Here is an 11,463-nt window from a genome sequence, read left to right as displayed (position 1 = left end):
ATAAGGAGCTGCATGGAGCAACTATGACGCCTATAGGAAGAGTTATTGATGATATGGGCTAGTGGGGTAGGCCACTAGAGGGAATGTAGAAGTCAAAAAATAAGGTTCAGGCAGTGATCAAAGCTATCGAGAATTGACACAGGCAAGAAACCGGAAGGAGGGGGTCGGGAGGAGCACAAGTGGCACGGGAGCCGGGGAGTGGAGAAGGTTGCATTGGCTAGGGACCAACGGTGGTGTAGAGCTCGAGAATTAGAGCTGGGAGCCACTAGTGGGTGTAGGGCGAAGCTCGGGAAAGAGGCGGTTGAGTGGGTATAGTCTGACAGTCCCGAATAGCCTAATAGGCTAAATTTTTCCTTCAAGGGCCCAAAACTGATTTTCACCAAATATAGGCAAATTTATACTCAAAATTCATGGAAATGGCCTCTTGGATGCAATGGGGAGGTCAAAATTATCGTAGGATGGCTCCAAAATTCACAACTCCCTAGATCCGAAAAATGAATGCTCCAAATCTCTCAACAAAGACTACTCACTGAAGCCCCAATGACTTTGATACCATATAAGAATTTGTCAAATATAGCCAAGATTTAGAGCACAATGAATAACACAAGAGAGAGAGAGAGAGAGAGAGAGAGAGAGAGAGAGAGAGAGAGAGAGAGAGAGAGAGAGAGAGAGAGAGAGAGAGAGAGAGAGTATTTCATAAGAATAAGTTGTATTCTAATCAAGATGCAAAATAAGATTAACTGGATCATTACATACAATGTAAGATGAGCTTTCTTATAAAGGCAAGGCCATATGGATATGTGAGCTCAATGAGAAACAAGGGTAGGAGAGGGTAGGTAGGAGAAATAATAAAATATTCCACAAGAGGTGGATCACCCACTGAAGTGGAATGTAACAACAAGATAAGACCACAAAAGGTGGAATTTCTCCTACATGCAACATCCTTATGTGTACACTTCCTAAGTGTCTCATATGAAAACTACTATGAAATGTGTACTTAGGCAGTAAATAAGCATAAATTGCATAATCAGATATCAAAGAGCGAATCACAACTCTAATCTAATCAATATTACTCCTAAATGACAATGAAATAAAGCTAATATCAATTGAATTGAAAGAATTTAATCTACTAAGACTCCCTCAATTGACATAGCAAGGCTTCCATTGCTCTTCTCCATTGTTGTTGATGTAGGTGGCTCTCAAGTATTGCACTTGATTTCCTACATAAGATAGACAACAATATTGAAGATTGTGGTTCTAGATTAAATTAAGAAAAGAGGTTGAATTTATAGATTTTCAACACAAAGGGGGTGAGAAATAGAACTCAAGTGTTGATTGATAGATAACTGATTTAGATTGATCAGTGAACTCAATTGATTGATTTGTTAATTCATTTGATTAAGTAGTCAACTGGATTGATTGAAGAGTGAACTCAATTGATTGACCAGTAGACTGAATAGATGGATTAGTTGACTAGATTGATTAGAGAGATAAGTGGGTTGATTTTGAGTTAAAAAGGATGATTGATGAGTTAACTGACTAGACAACTGATTTGATCAGTCAATTTTGATTTTAGCATGTGTTGTAGGAATTTGAAATTGAATTTTTCATTTTCAATTTGGATTTGAATTTCGTCATTTGAATGTTGAAATGCACATGAAATTAACTGAAATTCAGATTTGGGGAAAATGTGAATTTGAGAATATGAAATTAAATGAAATGCATTGAAATTTGAATTTGGGGAAATATGAAATGAAACTAGATGGAATTACAATTTGGGGAATTGGAGGAATAAGTTAATTAATTTAAATAATTTAAATGAAATTATTTAAACTTAGGAAATAGAATTAATTAAATAATAAATATTATTTAACTAAGGAATAAATTGTAATTAATTAAATAATTGATATTTAATTAATAATTGAGATATGGTTAACTGATTAAAATAATTTGAGAATAGAAATAGAATAATTAGAAGTGTTGAAGGGTGATTATTAGAAGAAATAGTTAATTTAATCAAATAATTAAAGATTTACTTAATTAAAAACAGACGAATAATTAGTGTATAATTAATGAGACATTTTTAGGCTTCTACAAAATGCATTACCCTAAGTCAACTTAAGTAAAGTGTAATTATGAGACATATAATTTACACAAACACTATCATCTTGTCTAGGCATTGTCATCTTAGAAAATTATAAACTTAATTGTAGAACCAAAATTTTGTTTTCCTACATAACAAGAGGAAAAATACAAGCATGATTATGAATTCAAAGATGCCAAATAACACATAAATAACAAAAATAAAGCTAAGTTAACTAAATAAAATGAAATGGTGAAATAAACAAAAGGAAAGAGAGCTACAAGTAAAATTATGTGTGGTTATAAAGCTTGTAAACCCATAAAATGAACAAGAAATAAGATTTAGATTACTTGAGAACTTGCATTGAATGGTCAAGACCTATTTACTTTTTGGATTTTACATAAATTTAACGATGTAGGTGAAATATAAATGTATGTGTTCCTATCTTAAGTGTATATAAATAGAGTAACACATGAAAATACTATAAATATTACTCTTAGACCCATAAGAAGAAATGAACTATTATGTATAGATGAAACCACAATAGTGTATCCTACTCGTGGGATATTAAAATTTTGCATAGAATATGACAAAAAAATTCTTCAAATGAAGGTTCCAATATTTGAAGGTCACAAAAAATCACTTTCAAACGAAGGTAGACACCCATTTGAAGCTATTTTTTATTTATTTTTGCACTATTTATATAACATAAAGTAAAAGGTACCTTCAAAAGATTTTACCTTAATTTGAAGGTACCTTTGAATGAAGGTCCTTTAGACATAATTCTCTAAAGATATTTTTGTTTCAAACCCTGGGTTGTACCATCAAACAAAGCCATCATGACATGAAATATTGTAGGATTCTAACCTTGAGAGTAAGATTTCCAAAACATATAATTTTGAATATATTTAATTTAATTATTATATTTATTTTCTATTTTTATTGAAAAAAAATCACCACACATTAAGGTCTTTATTTTACACACATGAAAGAAATCAAAAAGAAAGTTTTTAAAATATTTATGCACTATATACTCATGCACTTGTTTCAACAAAAAAGGAAAAAGTTAATTTGAATATATAACAAAATTTTATGCATTATAGAATAAAATTATGTCTAGATTATGATTAATCTCACATCGAAAATTAATAATAAATAAAATATATAACAACAAAGTCATAAAAATATACATGGACTAGATATTGGCTTTACCAATCTATTTTAAGAGCTTATAATTTTGTCCTTTTTAAAAAAAAATACGTTATAGAATATGAAACAAATTTCTCTTTTCAAAATACTATTAACTATAATAAAATAAGACATTAAAAAATTAAAAAATAAGTTTTTAAAAATAATTTATAATCCACACATGAAAAAAAATACTATTTCGCATAATCTTCAAATTCTTAATAGTTTAGTTATTATAAGTTCAAAAAAAATTAAAAAATTGGTTAATAATGTTGATCTCAATGTCCCACTTTAACCAAAAAGTGGGGGCACACTATTGTGGGATCACCCATATGAGTGTGAAAAGAAGATGAGGAATGCAACAAGAGACAAAAACACAATAGTTCACAAATGCTATTGAAAAATGAAAGTAAAGAGTAAAGGTTCAAATACAATCATCTCGCATGATGAAGGGAGATGAAAACCTACAAAAAAAACCACAACCACAATGCCCTCAAGGATGCAAGAGTTTCAATTGAACCCATGGTGACAACATAGTGCTCAAATAATTTTAGAATTTTGATAGAGTATTTCTAATAGTTACGTGAAAGCTTGAAAATAAGAGAGTTGCTTGTAAATAGTGTAGTGAGCTTAAATACTTTAAATGTTTAGTTGTTCCCTTCAAAGTGAGAGCTGACATGGAAGATGAAAATGCATGAGGCTTGAATTGGTTGTTAGGATTCATTCTAGGTTGGTAAAAACACTTTCGTATTGACGGAAAGATGGCAAGATTGAAAAGCAATGACTATTAAATGTTAAAAATGTTAGTCGATGCTAGCATGCCAGTTGGTGTCTAAGCACAAAAAGTCATTTGAATACTTGACATGTTAGCACATCATAAAATGAATACAAAATAATATTGGTTAACATAGCTCAAAGAGAAAAAACCATAAAATTACATTACACAAGTTGACACCAAGGGTGAAAAAAGGGCAAGGAAAGGTTAAAAATGAGCCTACAAACACATTGGGGGTTACAAACGCTAAAGTGAGCCCAAAACATAACATGAAAATTTCAAGGGTGTGCAATTTATGGTATTACAACTTGAATTTAAAGGGATTTAAATGTATTTAGTAGACACCATCTCATATTAAAACATAATTGAAAATCGTTCATATTTGAAGGAGAGCATGGTAGGAACACTTTGATTGGAGCACCTAAAATAATCTAATTCTAAGTCTCTTCTAAAGCATTTATCTTTTTTAATATTTATGGTATTTAATGATTCTACAATTGATTGTAAAAGGTAATCCTATCAAGGGGTTTGACCTATGAGAACACAACCCTTGCAATGCAATGATCTCCCCTACATGTTTATAAACATTATCAATCATTAACACTTAGTCAATCACAAAGATTTAAGTGAATTATAAAGTAAGACTACACACTATACCAAATAAAATCTATGGGCCATATATTAGATCCATGATTCACATTTGTGAAAATGACCAAGAACCATAGACTCAACTTCACATAGAGTAGATAGATTGTTTTGATTGTGAGACAAAATATAGATAGAGAGAAATGGAATTGAAATCTCAAGGTAAATAGAATTTAGTATATTCTTAGAATTTTTATCTCTATCAATCTAAAAATAGGTAATACAACTCACTTTACATTTAACTTTCTAGTTTAATATTAAATATTTTAATTATCACTTACACAACTATTCTTTATCATGCCAAGGGATATAACTTATATTGGTAATAATATGTGGAATGTAACAGTAAAACTATATCCACAAAAACTCAAAACTCTACATAACCAACAAAATAAAAATTTAAAAATCTTTTATTACACTGAATGAAATAATTTAAGTAAATCAATCGTTTTATTTTAATAAATAACATAATAAATAGAAAGCACTTGAGTAAACCATACTTTTGAGATAACTATATACTTAAACATTAAGTAAAAAATGTATTTCAATATTTTTTAGAATATAAAATAACATAGCTTTATGTTGGTGTGAAAGGGGTGTTTTACCTAGCTACTTCCTCAACTAGGTCCTAATCACATTTGTTACTTAAGTTTAATTATGACGCACATAGGATAGTTATTACCTTATATCTCAAGTCATAAGGTTAAGGCACGAGTCACAATCTTATACAACCCTATGTTCACCTTGACCTATACAACCAAGGGGTTCCCTTTGTAATTTCAATCAATCCAACCCATTATAATCTAAAAGTTGCATCATTCGATATAATAACACTATTCTCTTATAATTGATCTCTCTTATGCTTTCTTAGAAGTTTCCAAATCTTGGGTGGATATAATCTTTAGCCAGATCTTGTGTTGTATAAAGCATTCTATACCAACTCTTAGATGGCATTAGAGCTTGTGAGATTACTTCTTGACAGTAAAAATTGAGAGATTTATAGTGTAAATCTTGATAGATCTTGAAAAGTTGAGTGTTTTCTCTTACATCTAAGAATGATCTAGAGAATCATAAAAAAATTAAAGACATACCATATTTAAGGGTTCCCTCTTTGCGGCTTTGTAATTTAGGTCAAAATTGGAGCTTTTTGATTCATATTTGAGCTCACCATTGAGTTTAGAGGGTTTGAGAAAGTCAATTTTGCCTTTCATTTCGTCCAAATTGGACACTTGAGGCCAAATCTATGAGGATTTGAAGTTGGGAAGTGGTTTCTAGATCCAAACAGTAGCTACCATTTTGGAGCATTTTGAGCATAAGTTGATCTTGGAACCACATCCAAAAGGCCCACAAATTTGTAGGTCAATGATGTAGGAGCATCCATAGAGGTAGGAGATTCAAATTTGAATTTGGCATATTCAACCTCAAATTTGGAATAATCCTTATTGGGGCATAAATTCTTGGAGTTACAACTTGTGAGAACTCACAAATTCACTCCTAAAATATAGCTATTCAAATGGGTGCCAAGAATGATTTATGGGTCTATTTCGATATTGGGGGTCATGATGAGTGGAGTGGATGGCCTAGAAGACTAATATTATTGACAAGTTTGGAGGTGGAGTTGACAAAGCATCTAATGGAAAAATACAATTTCTAAGTGAGAATATGTTTCCCTCTTGGTTTTAGCAATAGAAAATGGTTTAAAATATCCCATTATTGATTTTAGAGGGGGTCTTTCAAAGAGAGAAGAAAGTTTGTAAAGAAGATGACCAATTTCATGGAGAGATTTTGTGGTTGCTCTTGTTGGCCATTGTTTGTTGTTTTAGATCATTTTATTCTAAATTTGTAATGGTTTTCATTAGCCCATATGGCTACAAATTAATGCAATTTTAGTTATTCTATGCTATTGTATCAATTTAGGAGTTTTTGAATGAGAAACATGAGACATTTCTTGCAAAATTTGAGTTAATTTCAAGCATTTTCTAAATTGCATTGTTTATTGTTGAGAGTTTGGCCCACAAGGCAATGCATGACAAATCCAAATCTAGGAACTTCACCTATTGCTTGAGGAAATAAATCACCTCTTGAATTGTAGGATTGTAAAATTGTCATTATTACATAGGTGCAAGGTACAATTAAAAAAAGGTTATATTACAGACCATGCACAAGTATATTACTAAACATCTGACACTGCCACACATGGTGGTTATTCATTGGCCCACAAGGTAATACATGACAAATCCACCAATGCAATCAATAAGATACATAAATATTTTAAGAATATTTGAAATATTTCAATTTTCAAAACCACCCATCAATTGTCAAATATAATATTTTATCAACTTCTTTTAGATTTCATCAACCCAACTAAGATAAGGAACATTCCAAGTGTAATGTTGGAAAATGGTGAATGATGGAGATATCGAGAGGAAAGCTTTTATTCCCTCTGAGGAGAAAATAAAAGTTTCACTTTGGATTTCTCTTCAAACACATTTTCCACATTACATTGGAAGAGGGAGGAAAATACACTAGATTCAACCTCTAGAGAAAGAGATTGAATTCTGAGTGATGATAAGTGAATCCCCTCTTCTGAGATTGAGACTTGAATTGATTGAATTGTGTACTTCTGATCAAGTGTAAAAGTGACAAAGATTTGACTATAACTCAAGATAGAAGCATAGGATGAAGCTGTGCACCTGGATTTGGCAATAATCCGTTGAAACGAATTCACCCTGCAAATTTGGGAAAAAGTTGCTTGGAACGTGGGTAGGAATGTACAAGGTCCTCCAAAAAATCCGTGAAATGATAAGGGTTCTTCTGCCTCTACAAATGGATCCCGAATTCAAAAGTACAACTGTGCACTTGCAACCTACACACATAAAAGAGAGGGAAAGGTGTTGGGATTGGGGGTTTGCCTTCAGGTAAAACCCTAGTTTTGAAATTAACCAAATGATGAAAGAAAGTAATTGCAAGTGAATGTAAATCACCTCAAGGGAGGTTGTAGATAGAATGTAGATATATTTGCTTGTGTGGAATTGAATGTTGGAATGAATCTCCTCTTCAATGGTTGAATCCTTGACTTGACTGCAACACCTAGCCTTGAAAGGAGACTTGAGAATGCTCAATACTGGAAAAGAATGCTTCAATTCTCTCAAATGCTCGAATGCCTGATCTCATGTATCTATGTTATGCCAAAATGGAAGGGGAAATGCAACTTAAATACTTGTCAATTAGGGCTAATTGACTGATTTTTCATCGCAAGCCGACACTGGGGGAGTTTTCCCGCTCAATGTGCAACCTCCAAAGCACATTTGAAAAAGGTCCTGCCCTGAAATGGGGCAGGGGATAGGGGTGTGGCGAGTGGCGCCATGCCCCCGTCCTACCATTTTTTGCAGGACAGGATGCAGTTTCGGTAGTGCGGAGGGCAAGCAAGGTGCAGTTCTCAGCTGCCGAGCAAGTCTCCAGTCTCCGATCTAGCTTAGGGATTGAAATCATGTGCATGAGGACCCAAATGTGGTCGATAATTGCAAGGGTCACAATTTCATGACACTACACCAAGGTATCTTGGTATATTCAACTACAAGAAGTATATCGGTAGGAGATATTTAGAATATTTTATAGCTAGTGATTAGGAGAGAATATTTCATTAGTGTAGAAGCATATTTTGTCAACCCCCTATGCTGACATTAGCAAGTCAATCCCCAAATTTAAACCCCCTTATTTGCTGGCTTTTTAAATTTTGCAAGTCAACTTTGTAGGTTCACAGCTTAGTCACCTGACTTTGTTTTTGTAATCAATTTTTTTATTTAGGGTGGAATCTCATTTTATTTACAACTTGGTGCAATCAATTTTTTATTTTATTGCTAAATTAAAAAAACAAATGTAGATTCTCATAGGTGTTTCTGAGCAACTTTTGTTCTATAAACTTTTAGGGCTTCATTCTTGCTCCTATGGTAATATTTTTAGGTTCTTTTTTTTAAAGTACATGATTTTTCTAGTACTTTACATCAATGTGATTGGATTGATCTCATTATGAGTAAAAAATGTACTATGAGTTTGTGGTCAAATTTAGCAGTTGTAAACACTAAGATTAAGTCTTTTCGTTGTTTTTTACATCCAAAACTTGTAATTGCATTGAGCATAAAGTGCCAAACCATATTTTGTTTGGACGACTCTTGATTGAGTATTTTGAGGGGCTAATCTTGTTTTCTTTGTTGATTGTAATCATGTTTCTTAATGCATGGAAGGTGAATGTGATTATTGTGGAAAGAGAAAGCATACAATCGATGAATGCTCATTGAAAGAACTTGATAATTTGAAACTTTGTTAGTTGAATAGCTTTGCATTGTCAATGACATCGGTTTGACTAATTCTTCTAATCTAGTATCAACATAATAATTTAGTTTTATTTCTTCAACATATTATGAGGAAACAACATCATTTGGGGATGATAGGTGTAGTCAAATGACATGCACTGAGATTCCATCTCCTTCATCTACTATTGCACATGATGATACTTGTGCTGATATAGTTTTGGATTCTTGAGATTTAGTGTAACATGACATAAATTATCTTCTAGACATGGCTACATGGGATAATCACTTGACAAACATTGTAGGTTTATTTTGTGAGACCTAGATCTTGTGTTGGATATTGTTGAGAAGTTTGCTAGAACAATGTTTTGCCATTGATGTCAACATATTCCTCTATGTGTTTCGGTATTGCAGTTAGATTAAGTAAGTTGGTTCTATCAGTGTGTTTTAGATGAATTGTTGCAGATTAAAGGGTTTTGAGGTAAGTATCTCTAGTTGATTCAACAAAAGTTTCAATGGTTTGCATGACGTTTTGATCAAGTTATGTGAACCGGTATTGCAATTGGTTTTTTGTTGTTCAGTGTTATTGATTTTGTTTTGCATTTCTCCGGGACTGCAACATCTTTGTTTACAGATTTTGTAGAATATTTGGGACGTTTTGGTATGTCCTCAATTCAGATGGTTCATGATTTGGATGTTCCAAGCGTATCTTTCAATTTGGCAATCGGTTGTGTTAGTGTTCTTGAGCTTCAGTTTAAAGACGATGGAGATTCTAGTAAGTGGTGATGTTGCAATAATTTATGATACTTGTGGATGTTTCTAGATCATGTTCTTGTTAGACAGTTCAAATAACCGAAAGACAATTGAGAGGGGGGGTGAATCAGTTGTCACGGATTACTAGAACCATTAGCAATTTAAACTTTAATATTGGACCCCAAAATAATAATACCAGAATAGCAGATAAACCAATTAAGAATAATCAGTAATTACAGAATAAATACCATCCACATGACACCAAGATTTATACGTGGAAAACCCGATAAAGGGAAAAACCACGGTGGGAAGCCTACCCACAGTCAGATATTACTTTTGCAGTAAGTATGTGAATTACAATTGAGGGGCTTGCACTTGCAGGAAGGCCAACAACCTAGAGCACATTGCTTATCGCAAAAGGAGCCTCACTGACTACATAGAAATTCATACTACAATCTAGAGAAGTGTTGAACTGCAAAAGATAGCATCTCCTATGCTTGAGTATAGTTTCGGTTAAGCTCAATACTGGAGGACTAAATCCTCTTACATAAACCCAATTCGATCTCCAATGATTGACCAACTCCTCTACCTAAATGATATTACATTATTCACACATTACATTCCTTGACCATGACCTCTAACAATAACATGATGGTCTACAATGAGATCTTACATCTATATATACAAACTCTTGACCATAAACAATCAGGTCAACCACTAGACAATAAACCAATTACATAATTACAAACCATGTCGACCTTGGACCAAACAAATAATATCAACACACAAGACATCCCAAAAATATATAAATAGGTCTTATCCACACATTACATTAATGTCGGTCCATAACCTAGATCAACCGAGACCCAATATAAGTCCACACGCTTGAGCAATGATCTCCATCCACTAAGTCTCGAACATGATCACCAACAACATCTTGAAACTCCACCAGAAGCTGCACCAACACCACTTATACAATTCATCAAAGATCTCCAACAAAAGCTCTGCTGGTGAAACCCTTGCCGAAACTAGAAACCAAGCTTCTAAGCAAGCAGGATAACATCTGATCATCAGACCAAAACCAACTGACCAAATATGAGCATGAGTATCATGAAAAAGCCAATTCCATCACCATACTATATCAGAGCTTACCTGATCATGCCAGATACAAGTCAACCAGAAACCACTCAACCTATCGGGACCAAAAGGGCACCGGTAAAGAATCCAAACAGCTAGTGTTGGCATCAATGACAAAACATCAATGCAACACATAATCAATTCCATTAAATGGCCAATAGTTCTATTTGTGTTGGTGGTCCATGTTGATCTTTGTGGGTGTTAATGATGTCTTTCTTGGTCCAATTGTGTTCTTCGTGCTATGCGACATTCATGTTGATTGTAGCGTGTTGTGGAAGTTCAAGGCATAATTTTTGGAGGTGTTTCATGTTCGCAGTGGTGATTTGGGTCCATACTATGTCTTAGATGACATTGTTTTGGTCCACAAGTTTCATTGTAGCGTGTGTGGTCATATTTTGTAATTTGTATTGTGGGTTGAGTCGACCTTGAAATATAGGTTGATGATTGTATAAAATGATGTAATTTTGTGTTGCAAATCTGTGTGTGTAATCTGCAAGTGTGTGAAAAGTGTGAATAAAGCTTTGATCTTTCGACAGCAGAGAAGAAGTGTAGTAAAGCAGTATATGAGCTTA

This window comes from Cryptomeria japonica, chromosome 5 (assembly GCF_030272615.1).
Source record: "Cryptomeria japonica chromosome 5, Sugi_1.0, whole genome shotgun sequence".
NCBI lineage: Eukaryota > Viridiplantae > Streptophyta > Pinopsida > Cupressales > Cupressaceae > Cryptomeria > Cryptomeria japonica.
Note: the sequence above shows the minus strand (reverse complement) of the source record.